This window comes from Nerophis lumbriciformis, linkage group LG22 (genome assembly GCF_033978685.3).
Source record: "Nerophis lumbriciformis linkage group LG22, RoL_Nlum_v2.1, whole genome shotgun sequence".
NCBI classification, from domain to species: domain Eukaryota; kingdom Metazoa; phylum Chordata; class Actinopteri; order Syngnathiformes; family Syngnathidae; genus Nerophis; species Nerophis lumbriciformis.
Genome location: NC_084569.2, coordinates 21,583,193 through 21,596,190, shown reverse-complemented (window position 1 = coordinate 21,596,190; position 12,998 = coordinate 21,583,193). Strand labels below are relative to the sequence as shown.

The following is a 12,998-nucleotide window of genomic DNA, read 5'->3' as shown; positions in this document are numbered from 1 at the left end:
TGTGTTACAAATCTTCACCAGATGGACAAGGACATGTCTGCAAAATCTGACCAAGATTGGTTGAAAAAACATGGCAACCATTAAGCATAACATCTTTGATGGGGCACTGGTGCGACTTAGCAACTTATTGCCCATAAGTCAGTGACTATTGATTATACAACTTTGAGGATATCTGTGTTAGATGTATGGGCAACACAAATATTATTCAGTCACCTGATGGGGTGTTTTAATTATTCAATGTCAATGTATATATTATACAGTGACATTAGTTTCACTAACCTTAACAGATACAATTGTTGAGAGACACAATGTTTAACCCAGAGATTCTCAAACTGTGGTACGTGTACCACTTGTGGTACGCCAACGAATCACTTAATTAAAGTACAGTGTTATATTTTGCTATATTCAAAAACAGTGTTACTGTTCAAACTGTGTGAAATGTTAAGTCAGGCCAAAATGATTGAATGTACTTGTTAAATAAAACCCCTGGCCTGTTTTTAATGAATACTTAGCCCTACCATGCTAATTTATGGTATGTTGATCATTATGGTGGTACTTTTGAGAGCCAAATTTTTTCTGAGGTGGTACTTGATGAAAAAAGTACGAGACCCACTAGTTTAACCAATAAAACAACCTGTACAGGAATTTTTTTCGTCAAGTGTTTACATTTCCAACTGCCATGCAAGAGTAAAGACAATTTAACCAATGCAAAAAAAAGTTCTACATGAAACTGAAATAAAGTAAAACAACTTACTGCTTTGACTGTTCTCTCTGGACTTTTCCTTGATAACAGTTTGACATTTAAGACTTTGGTCAATGTTTTAGACATTCTTTGACTCTAAATTGTTGCTCTTTACCTTTGTAGGTATTGCTGTTTCTGTTTGAAAATATACTGTGTGCATCATATTTTTATTAAATATTATTACAATTGCTATTTATATATATATAGACACCTTACAGGCTTCTACAATTTGCTGTTCCAAAGTGTCGAAAAAATATATTTTGTACACATATACCCTGCCAAAAATAACATTTAGTATATTTCAAGTCTTTGTTAAATAAAAAATTTCCTACCTTTTTGTTTCTGTGTCCAAAAAAAATCCTCTGCTACATGCTCGACTGGTGTGGTTTTGGTATGGGCATGTGTCACTGTGGTTATACGACGGGGTGGGGTGGCACAGTGTTACACATCATAACAAAAACCTTTCATTATTCAAGCGGTGTGCACACCCTCTGATGCACATTGTTAGCTCTAAAAGGTTGATACGTATTTTCCCCAACTAAATCATAGTCAACTAAATGACTGTATAAACTTTTAGCTCAATTAAAAACAAGTTTATTTTAAACAAAACATTAACACTGTAAACATTAGACTTGAAACCATTAATACCTTTGCTAAGTTGTGAACTAAAACACATGTGTAGTTGTTTAGTTTGTATCACATGGCTGGAAATAAGATGTGTTAAAGATATGCATTTTGTGGATTATAAATTCTTAATATCACTAATCTGTAAAGACAAACTTTTGAACTTATTCTAAAACATTATGGTAACTATAAATTTACAATAATGGGTATGCATTTGGGCATACCAATCTGGCGCCCTAGGGGGGTGGGGGGGGGGGGGGGTGGGGGGGGGGGGGGTGGGGGGGGGGGCGTAATGTTGTAACAAATAATTTTTCTATTAAATAGGCTTTATTTTGCATTTTAATTAACATGGGATTATTTTTTGTATTTAGAAATAATAATACCAACTTTTTTTTTTTTTTTTTCCTTCTCCAACATTTGTGGCACTGGCGTGGCGCCCCCTGATGGACGGCGCCCTTAGCATTTGCCTATACGGCCTATGCCACGGGCCGGCCCTGCATTTGGGGTTTAACGAAACGCCATAATCCCGGTTTAGTAAATACCTTGGTTTTAATGTCACGGTTTGGTTCATCTTGGGGGCAGTAAGGGAACAAAAACGTAAACAAATTAAACTGCTATAGTCTTGTGTAGAATGCTTTAATGTTTTTTTTTTTTTTAATCATAACTATTATTAATCTATTTGCAAATTTACTGGTGCAATCTGGTTACTTTCTGTTGTAACTTCATTGACTAATTACATTTTTCATCACAATTATAAAAACAATACACAAATTGGCTGTCCGACAAAAGCTAACAATTCAATATTTAAATTAATGTACTATTTAATTTTAGTACATACAATATTTTTGAGCAATATACTTGTATAGAGTTATACTTGTATAGAGCTTTTCTACCTTCAAGGTACTCAAAGCGCTTTGACACTATTTCCACATTCACCCATTCACACACCTTCACACACTGATGGCAGGAGCTGCCATACAAGGCGCTACCACGACCCATCAGGAGCAAGGGTGAAGTGTCTTGCTCAAGGACACAACGGACGTGATTAGGTTGGAAGAAGCGGGGGATCGAACCAAGAGCCCTCCGGTTGCTAGCACGGCCACTCTACCAATACCACCCTACTAATAGTTTCGAGTAAAATACATTTGGAGGTGCAAAATAACCAAACATAAGTGAAAACAACTATTGGCTCTGATTTAAAGTCCTAAAGTCCCGTACACAACAACAAAACAACTAAGAATAAAAAATATGGATCTAATCACCGTAGTATTGACTATATACTGATACTACAGTAGACTTGGTATAATTACAGTCAATATTCGTATCAATTGGCCGCCGGCCCTTGTGTACATTCAAGAGATCTACCTTAGCATTGCTTCTTGTATAAAGTCCTAAACTCCTGTAAACAATAACAAAAGAATGACAGAATTTTTATTTATTTATAATAGTAAAAAAATATCGATCTAATCATTGTAGTATCAACCATATACCAATACTATACTTGGCATTGTTTCTGTCAAATATTTGTATCAGTCTGCCCACCCCTGTTTACATTCAAAAGCTCTAGTTTAGTGATTAGCATGGCTTATTGTGTCCTCCTCTGATGTTTAGTGCAGTATGTTTAGCTGTTCCTCATCCTCTAGTCCTCCAGTGATAACGTCACTTTAAAGAATGTTAATTTTATTGTTGCTTATTTTCTTGCCATGGAGGCTAGGATTAGTTAGCCACCATCTCACTTGCAAAGACATTGTCACGGCACGGTCTCGAACTCACAATTCTCCTGCAGCAAGATCCACCAACACTCAGGCTGGCAGTATGCCGGGCTCTTCACACCTACGCAACGCCACAGCTGCAGACTATTGGCTATCAGCGCACATGGCAATAATCAGGGAGACAGCATAAAGACCAGTGGACCCTTGGAATCAACGCCGGAACGTCGTTAACTCATCGTAGTAAGCATTTACGTCTCTGGCTTCCCTCCTGTTGTCCTCGCATTCGTTCTCCTCGTCCTCCTTGTTCCCTCGTCTCATGTTCCTTGTTTCTCCCGCAGTACCCGTACGTCTTGTCCCGTGTGCTCGAGCTCTGTGCCTCGACCTCCCTCCAGACTTTGGACTGCCTTCATCGATCCTCGACCCTTGCCCGGACACGGACCTTGTCGCTTCTCTCCTGCTCTCGACCATCTGCCTGCTTACGGACACCCTTTTTGCCTCGCTCTCTTGGCCTGCCGACAGATTCATCCGTCACGCACGTACAACATCGTCTGGTATTATTCACATGGTTAAAATCACACACAGTCCTGCAACAAACACAGAGTAGCATACACCTCCCACTCACTCATCAAAGGTTACAATAAACCCGGTAACCTGAGTTTCTTTGGGGTGTCGTCCCCCTCCACCCCTCACGTACATAACAGACAATGCGTTGAGGAAACGGTCATTCGCTTGTCGTTGTCAAATATGCGTAACATGACTAGAATGTGTCATTATCACAATAACACAATAGTATTAAAAACTCTATCGTCTATCATTTATATCATATATCTAAATATATATCCAAAACTGCAAGCACTAATTTTAAAAGATAAAATAAAACTGATATAATATACCATAGTTGCAACATTTCTTTGTTTTAGTCAAATGAAACAAAGCAGTAACTGTTTAAAAAAAGTATTTATTTTGATCTGCTTGTCTCTACCTGTTGAAATATTTCACAGACACGTTAACAAAACTGCAGAACTAAATAATTCTGAACAGCTCGGCATAATTTCTGCAAACCTCCTGCCCCGGGTTTAAGACCAACTTGTTGTGTTTTAGGCCTTTTTTTAAAAAGGTAATGCTAATGATGCTAACAATGTAAACAGCCAACATGCTAACAACAGATGTGGTACATTGTAATATAATGGAAGCATCTTTTGATTCAATCGATGGTTGCTAAATTGCAAAATGACCATGTGATATGCAAAATGCTAATTGGCTAAGGCTAGCATCTATAGAATGTACCAGAAGTGCAGTACCTGGACAAGTGGAAGGAGAGAGCTGATTGGAGGAGACACAAGGATCACGGCAAGACACAGGTGTACTAATGATGGAACAAGGTGTAGACCATGTAACAATGAGCACATGGACAACAAAGACAGCAGGAAACAAGGTAAAGAAGGCTTATATATAGTGTGAATTGAGTGAGCAAATAAATTAGCAAAATGCTAATAAATATCTCATAAAAGAAATGTTGAATTTCTTATAAAGCTTTTTGAATGTACAACTAATATCAACATCCTGTCTGGTTGATATTAATAAAAGACAGGAAGCGACAGTTTCTTCAACAGGTGTTTTGTAAGATAGCCAACAAACTGAAATATTGTAAGCCAAGAACACAACGGATAAAAAGATACATGTTGTCACCAGGACACAGGCAGATGCCTGGGGCCCCCAGATTTCCACGGGCCCCCAGAATTCTCAAAAAAACGATGATTAAAGTTTCCTTCTATTTAAAACAAGCATTTACTTATTTCTGTCTTAATTTATGTATTTAAAAATACTTAATCAAAGATGACTTGTCACGGCCAGGGCGCATTGGAATGCGTCCTCATCCTTGCGCGCTGCAAGAACCGCGGGACACGCCCACGACTGTGGCGCAGATCTAGGGACGCGCCGCGCACGTCTCCGCCCTGCAGCTGCCGCCAGCTGCAATCACTTGCCGGCAATCATCACACCTGCCTGGAATGAAGGAGCTGCCTTCATAAGCCTGGACATCTTGGCATGCCGGCGCCGGAATATAATCATCTGTTGGCGTATAGTAAGCGATCATCCTGCTTGATGCAATACTGTTCTCTCTGTCTGTTTTCCCTTCCGTGTTTCATTGTCGTGTCATCCTACTGCAGACCTCTGTTCCCGTGTTTTGACGTTGCTGTGTGTCTCGTTATTTCTCGTCGTCGTTCCCCTGCTTCTCGGACTGCTCCTTGGATCTCGACCTCCCGCTTGGACACGGATTCCCCTCTTCCCCTGGACTTCCTCATCTCTCGTTCAACACTTGGTAACGCACACCTCAGTTAAATACTACACATAGTCGTACACCATACACACTCTTGGATTTTGCCACACTCCATTTCCTTAGTTCATATATTTAGTGTTTATTATTATATATATTACTATATATAATAAATCATTGAACATTACTGCCATCTAGTGTCTGTTGCCGTCACCTCCTCTGCAAACCTTAACATGATTGTTGGGACAGATCTCCTCTCCCTTCTCACGCAATGGAGTATTACACGTTATTTACTGCCAGAGGTGTGGACTCGAGTCACATGACTTGGACTCGAGTCAGACTCGAGTCATGAATTTGATGACTTTAGACTCGACTTGACAAAATGTAAAAAGACTTGCAACTCGACTTAGACTTTAACATCAATGACTTGTGACTTCACTTGGACTTGAGCCTTTTGAATTGACATGACTTGACATGACTTGCTACTTTCCCCAAAACCCAAAGATGAAAAAGTTATTCGGGAGCGCCCCGTATTTTTCATTGTGTACTTGTCTATCAGCGTTGCGTGTGTCAGCTGGTGTGGTCTCAGTACAACAGCCAATCAAATTAGATCTACTTTGTTTTCATCACACAGCATTCATCCAATCAAATTGCAGGACAACCAAGGAAGAAGACATGTCCAAACCACACGCCAGTGAACAAAAAATGATACCTAAAATAATTTTGTTTGGGTATAAAAATTACGAGGTGGCAACACAAAACGGTTTGCAGTATGCAACACATGCGGTTCGAAAATTACTGATGGAGAGGAAACAACTTCCAACTTCGTCCGGCATTTGAAGTTGCACAAAGAACGGTAAGTTTTGAATGAAAGATAACGTTTATTGGCTAAGTAACGTGACTTTTATTTGCTGTGTAGTTAAATCAGTGAGGCTGTAAACTCACTGCTAACGTTATAACGTTATTGCAAACACGGGAATCTGTTGCAGTTCACTACCTTATTCATACTTTTTGTTCAGTGATTTTTTTTAAGCAGGGTTACGTTAGTCAATATATCACATGTAACGTTAGACGGCGGTCAGCAGCACCGCGTATTTTAGCCACCTAAAAAAAGACAAAAATAGTAAAATAAAGGTCAGTTAAAATGTATACTATATTATGAATATGTGTACCGTTTTAGCTAGCTTTCTGACATACTGTTGGTTGTTTACCTCAGTGGTCCCCAACCACCGGGCCACGGCCCGGTACTGGTCCGTGGATCGATTGGTATCGGGCCGCACAAGAATTTTTTCTTTTTTTTTCTTTTTTTAATTAAATCAACATAAAAAACACAAGATACACTTACAAGTAGTGCACCAACCCAAAACAACTCTCTCCCCCCTTTTGTTCTGGGCATTGAACATGAAGACTCTTCCTTCACTGTTCCGAGTGGCCATGAGAGTCTTGGCAGTGCCTGCCTCCAGTGCTCCAGTGGAGCGAGTTTTCAGCCATGGTGGCATCATACTACGCCCCCATCGTGCACAAATGACTGACAGACTCTTGGCTAATTTGGTCTTTTGCAAATGCAATGCAGCATAGGGCCCTGACATATAAAAAGTACAACTTTTTTGTTATGTTCACGTATATGTCATGTTTTTTCAATGTTAACACTTTTGTACAAATAAGTACATTTGCACTTTATTTTTCAATGTGTTTGTTCTGTAAAGGAATGAGTTAATGTTTAAAATGACTGGTTAATAGTGCTATTATAAAGTGCAATGTCAGCACAATTTTCTTTCCTGCAATTTAAAATGCACTTGTTTTAATAAATAAATACAGCGTTTGAAAAGCATACACAATCTGTGTTAATATATTAGTCTGTGGTTAAAAAGGACTTGAAAGGACTCGAAACTCAAAATTCAGGACTTAGGACTTGACTTGAGACTTTCCAGTCTTGACTTTGGACTTGACTCGGGGCTTGCCTGTCTTGACTCGGGACTTGACTCGGACTTGAGGGCAAAGACTTGAGACTTACTTGTGACTTGCAAAACAATGACTTGGTCCCACCTCTGTTTACTGCACATGTGCAGACTCGTTTCAGGAAGACATTCCAAAACAAACTTGTTGGCGCGGTTAGGAACAGTTTACCCAAGTGGAGCAGAGAACAGAAAAAGGTGAGAAGAAAATAGTTTTAATTGATGATTCAATGACACTGAATGTACTGTAGAATTCGGCGTCCAGTATCGCGGGTCCGGGGAACGGTACCGATTCATGACGTATTTGCTACATAGCCGCACAGAAACATTAAATCATTTATAAAGGACTGCATTTTCTCCGACTTAACTTTCGCCTGTCCCACGAGACACACCAATAAGATTGTTTATAGATGTACAATAAAACTCCTCATAGGAAGTTGCCATTTGTTACATTTGTTATAACTTTGTGACATGATACAATGCACATTAATGAACATCCATCCATCCATCCATTTTCTACCGCTTATTCCCTTTGGGGTCGCGGGGGGCGCTGGAGCCTATCTCAGCTACAATCGGGCGGAAGGCGGGGTACACCCTGGACAAGTCGCCACCTCATCGCAGGGCCAACACAGATAGACAGACAACATTCACACTTACATCCACACACTAGGGCCAATTTAGTGTTGCCAATCAACTTATCCCCAGGTGCATGTCTTTGGAAGTGGGAGGAAGCCGGAGTACCCGGAGGGAACCCACGCAGTCACGGGGAGAACATGCAAACTCCACACAGAAAGATCCCGAGCCCGGGATTGAACCCAAGACTACTCAGGACCTTCGTATTGTGAGGCAGATGCACTAACCCCTCTGCCACCGTGAAGCCCACATTAATGAACATATAAAATATAAATGTGACAGATTGTAGCTGAAGGCTGATTTCCATCTGCAGTCCCCAGTAGGTTACCATCAACCTGCTGGGGATCTCATTGCAAAGAAACTAGCCCCCCAGCGTTATAGTGAGTTGTATTTTTCTTGCACTTATTTTTGCTGTATTTTTCTGCCACAAATGGAAAGCCGGTCCCTGAAAATAATGTCTACATTAAATCGGTCCGTGGTGCAAAAAAGGTTGGGGACCATACTTGCCAACCTTGAGACCTTCGAATTCGGGAGGGGGTCTGGGTGGGCGGGGCCGGAGTTAAGGGGGGAGGAGTATATTTATAGCTAGAATTCACTGAAATTCAAGTATTTCTTATATATATATATATATATATATATATATATATATATATATATATGTCTTAATAAGGTTATCCAAAAAATAGTGCTCGATACCGTAGTAGAGCGCAATATATGTATGTGTGGGAAAAAAAATCACAAGACTATTTCATCTCTACAGGCCTGTTTCATGAGGGGGGGTTCCCTCAATCATCAGGAGATTTTAATGGGAGCATTCACATACCATGGTTTATATAGGGCACAGAGTGGGTGGGTACAGGCTGGCGTAGGGGCGTGGTGATTGGCTCATGTGTTACCTAGGAGGTGTTTCCGTCTGTGGCGGCATGCTGTTACAATTTCGCTGCGCTTGTTGAGGGATGACAGGTCTGGACGGTAAATAATAAACAGTTTCTCTTTCAAGCATAGGTTGCATCTTTTATTACCACTATTGTAAGGTGTGCTGGATGCAAGAATTTGCCATGTTATTGAATATTCAACATTATTGTCTTTGAGGTCCCAAATGTGTTGGCTGAGTTCTGTGGTATTCCGCAGGTTTTGGTTCCTGAAAGAAGCCTTGTGATTGTTCTATCTGGTTTTGAATTCTCCCTCGGTTAATCCTACATATGTGTCGGATGTGTTAATGTCCTTGCGTATTACCTTAGATTGGTAGACAACTGATGTTTGTAAGCACCCCCGTTGAGAGGGCAATCAGGTTTCTTTCGACAGTTACAGCCTTTGTTGGTTTTGGAGTCGCTCTGTCCGGGGGCCGACGGCTCATTTGCAATTGTTTTGTTGTGGTTTGAGATGATTTGTCGTATATTGTTCATACAGCTGTAGCTCAATTTAATGTTGTTCTTGTTGAATACTTTTCTTAGGGTGTTGTCTTTGGGAAAGTGTTTGTCAATCAGATTGAGGAATTTGTGTCCAATGTTAGTTGAGACGTTTTTGCTGTATGGGGGGTTGTACCAGATGATGTCGTTTCGTTTTCTGTTCTTTTTTGGCTGGTTTCCTGGCGTGGGTTCATAGGTGAGGGTGAAATTGTATCCGCTTTCATCAAGGGCTTTTTGGTACGGGGGGGTTGCTTGGTCAAATTCAGCTTTGCTAGATGACAGCATCGATAGCCTTTTATTAATTCCGGTAGGTATTCTTTTCGTGGTGGTGGGTGGGTGGTTGCTGTCATGGTGCACGTATTGGAGTGTTGTGTTGGGTTTCGTGAATGGTTGGTAGCTGTTATTTCTCAGGTTGAAAGTGACGTCAAGGAAGTTGACGGTTTGCTTGTTGGCTTCAATCGTGATCCGTAGGCCGTTCTCTTTGAAAATTTGGCATATGCGCTTCTTGGTATTCTCGCTGCTCCTTGGCGAGGCGCGACACACTGCCAGTCCGTCATCACGGTAAATACCAAGGTTCAGATTCAGGCTAGCGAGCTGGGAGAGGAGGAAACTCCCAACGAGTTCACACGTTTCTGCTCCGTCAAAACTTCCCATAGTGACGTCAAATGTTGCATTGTTCTTTTTTTGCCATGGTGTACTGTTGTGGATGAGAATGGAGTTTTTTGCGTGGATGATGATGTTTCTTTCGTTGCCTGTGATTGAGTCGTAGTCTGAGGCGAAGTCTAGTGCTTGAGTCAGTAGGTCTTGCGTGATGGAAGGGTAAAATTCTTCGATATCAAAGGAGATAAAGTTGTGCTGTTGTTTGTCTTGGATGTTGTTGAACCATTTGATTACTGCTGCTGGATTTCTCCATTGGTTGAGTGGTGTTTTGTACTTGATTTTTGTGTTGACTCTGGGGAAGCCAGCTTCAAGGGTTACATATATATATATATATATATATATATATATATATATATATATATATATATATATATATATATGTATGTGTGGGAAAAAAAAATCACAAGACCATTTCATCTCTACAGGCCTGTTTCATGAGGGGGGGTTCCCTCAATCATCAGGAGATTTTAATGGGAGCATTCACATACCATGGTTTATATAGGGCACAGAGTGGGTGGGTACAGGCTGGCGTAGGGGCGTGGTGATTGGCTCATGTGTTACCTAGGAGGTGTTTCCGTCTGTGGCGGCATGCTGTTACAATTTCGCTGCGCTTGTTGAGGGATGACAGGTCTGGACGGTAAATAATAAACAGTTTCTCTCAATAATGTTGAATATTCAATAACATGGCAAATTCTTGCATCCAGCACACCTTACAACAGTGGTAATAAAAGATGCAACCTATGCTTGAAAGAGAAACTGTTTATTATTTACCGTCCAGACCTCTCATCCCTCAACAAGCGCAGCGAAATTGTAACAGCATGCCGCCACAGACGGGAACACCTCCTAGGTAACACATGAGCCAATCACCACGCCCCTACGCCAGCCTGTACCCACCCACTCTGTGCCCTATATAAACCATGGTATGTGAATGCTCCCATTAAAATCTCCTGATGATTGAGGGAACCCCCCCTCATGAAACAGGCCTGTAGAGATGAAATGGTCTTGTGATTTTCTTCCCCCACACATACATATATATATATATATATATATATATATATATATATATATATATATATATATATATATGTAACCCTTGAAGCTGGCTTCCCCTATCCCGGGTCCGTCTAGTCCTCGGTCTCCCTATGAAGTCTCTGCGTTGTGTATTGTATTTTTTGTGTGCGTGAGAAGACGGAGAGAAAGACCAGGCAAGGAAGCATAGGATCTGGGTGGAGTCGTCTTTATCTCAATTCTTCACCTTTAGAAAAGACATGGAGTTGTCACAAAATACAAAATATGTCACACTATAACACTTTATATCTTAAAACACAATCAACTTCTCTCATCGTGACCAGTAATATACCCAGCAGGTAACGTGTGTGTGTGTGTGCGTGCGTGCGTGCGTGCGTGTAAGCATAAATGACTGAGTGAGTGGATAATCAATTGAAAAGAGCCAAAACACACACTGGCATAAAACTTAACAAAATCCACAGTCTCTTCACAATTTACAAAACCCCCAACTTAATATAACTCTTAGCCATCATATTTTGTGAATAAATCAGCTTAATAGTGCCAAACAATAACTTTTTTTAATCTTTTAACTGAGGAGCCTGTTAGAAAAGACATGGAGTTGTGACCTAAGATGGCCACAACCAACGAAGAAGAACATTCACAGACAACAGTGAACAGACCACAAAGTGGCGCCCCCTGGAGGTTTCCCTAACAACTGTCCCAACCTTCTGAAAGAACCTCTGCAGACTCCCCACATCAGTTCACGTCCTTACATATATATAAATAAAATAAATACTTGACTTTCAGTGAATTATATATATATATATATATATATATATATATATATATATATATATATATATATATATATATATATATATATATATATATATATATATATATATATATGTCTTAATAAGGTTATCCAAAAAATAGTGCTCGATACCGTAGTAGAGCGCAATATATGTATGTGTGGGAAAAAAAATCACAAGACTATTTCATCTCTACAGGCCTGTTTCATGAGGGGGGGTACCCTCAACCTCCTGATGATTGAGGGTACCCCCCCTCATGAAACAGGCCTGTAGAGATGAAATAGTCTTGTGATTTTTTTTCCCACACATACATATATATATATATATATATATATATATAGAAAAGAAATATTTGAATTTCAGTGTTCATCTACTCATTGTTGTATTTGAAAGAGCAATGCTTTGCAGCCAGTAGCAATGTGAAATTTAATTTACAGGAAAGGAGTGAGTGTAGGGTTGAATTTGTCCATCCTCGTTCTATTCTCTGTCACTCGTCGTCGCCATGACTGTCTCTTCTTCGTTCTTCTGCTTCGTCTCCTTCTTGTTGTGTGTGCAGTTGTGCACTCTCCAAAAGCCATAGATGTTATAACGTGACTGGGCCGGCACGCTGTTTATATGAAGGATAAGCGGACGTGACGACAGCCTGTCCTCACTCAGTTCCACACGGACCTGGAGGGGGCGTGACTTAAGTCCGGCTGGAAATCGGGAGAAATTCGGGAGAATGGTTGTCCCGGGAGATTTTCGGGAGAGGCACTGAAATTCGGGAGTCTCCCGGAAAATTCGGGAGGGTTGGGAAGTATGTTGGGGACCCCTGTGCAGATGCTCTACAACAGCACCAGTCAGAGGGCGTTGCTGCCTGTCAGGATGCAGAGGTGAAGTGGAGAGTGAAGCTTTCATCACAAACATGTGAGTATTGGTGCACTCAAAATGGTAACCTATTGTAACTCAGGCAGAGGTGGGTAGAGTAGCCAGAAATTGTACTCAAGTAAGAGTACTGTTACTTTAGAGATTTATTACTCAAGTAAAAGTAAGGAGTAGTCACCCAAATATTTAATTGAGTAAAAGTAAAAAGTATGTTGTGAAAAAACTACTCAAGTACTGAGTAACTGATGAGTAACGTACACACACACATACATATACATTGATATATACAGTATATAATTTATAT

At 40.4% G+C, this 12,998-nt stretch overlaps 2 protein-coding genes across 5 annotated transcripts in view; one reads left to right on the top strand and one right to left on the bottom strand.

The window, feature by feature from the left end:
* Positions 1-1,134, bottom strand: part of cabp5b (calcium binding protein 5b) — a 42,735-nt gene extending 41,601 nt beyond the window's left edge. For all 4 annotated transcript variants that reach the window (XM_061974082.2, XM_061974084.2, XM_061974080.2 and 1 more), the window contains exon 1: positions 1,075-1,134. The gene's annotated coding sequence lies outside the window, so the exon portion shown is untranslated. The remainder of the gene's footprint in view (positions 1-1,074) is intronic.
* LOC133615457 (uncharacterized) overlaps positions 1-12,998 on the top strand; it is a 62,926-nt gene that overhangs the window by 12,993 nt on the left and 36,935 nt on the right. The gene's annotated exons all lie outside the window — the stretch shown is intronic.